Source organism: Myotis davidii, unplaced genomic scaffold, assembly GCF_000327345.1.
Source record: "Myotis davidii unplaced genomic scaffold, ASM32734v1 scaffold355, whole genome shotgun sequence".
NCBI classification, from domain to species: Eukaryota; Metazoa; Chordata; class Mammalia; order Chiroptera; family Vespertilionidae; genus Myotis; species Myotis davidii.
Window position 1 is genome coordinate 1115442 of NW_006286818.1, and position 695 is coordinate 1116136.

The 695-nt window shown below is 56.0% G+C and overlaps 1 protein-coding gene across 1 annotated transcript in view; it reads right to left on the minus strand.

Annotated features, from left to right (window-relative positions):
- ABCG4 (ATP binding cassette subfamily G member 4) overlaps positions 1–695 on the minus strand; it is a gene marked incomplete at its 5' end in the record, with an annotated part of 23098 nt that overhangs the window by 5721 nt on the left and 16682 nt on the right. The window lies entirely within an intron of this gene.

Genomic DNA, 695 nt, shown 5'->3' on the forward strand with positions numbered 1-695 from the left:
CCCGGCACCCAGCCTATCCACAAACCCAGCCACCCACACAGCTACCTACACACCCACACACCCACACATCCAGCCACCCACACACCCACACTCCCACACATCCAGCCACCCACACACCCAGCCACCCACACACCCACCCAACCATCCACACACACAGCCACCCACACACCCACACATCCAGCCACCTGCCGGAAGCCGGTCCATCCTTGTTGCGTGACACAGTCGCTGCAGGGAAGAAACATCAGCACAGCATATGTTCCAAGGGACCTGGCATATGTGGCATATTGTCCTTAATAGGTTTGCTCCCCTTCTTAGCGCTATGTGTTCTAACCAGGGCCACCTACCTGAGAAAGGTTGTTTCCCCAGGTGGGGATGTTTCCCTAGAGTTAGGAATTGACAGGACTAAGGAAGGGAATAAATCCCATGGACAGAACCTGGCTACAGAACCTGGTGACAGAACCTAGCAAGAGAACCTGGGCTGGAGATCCTAGACAGAACTTGGCTGGAGAACTGGCTACAGAACCTGGCTGGAGACCCTGACAAGAGAACCAGGCTATGATGATCACCTGAACACTGCCTCCGTGTCCTTCATTCTTTGCCGACTCCGTCCACACCTTTGGGAACCCCTGGACCCACTGGGGCTGGACCCCAGCATTTTGACGCCCGAACAGAATTCCCCTAGGTAAGCCCCCCCC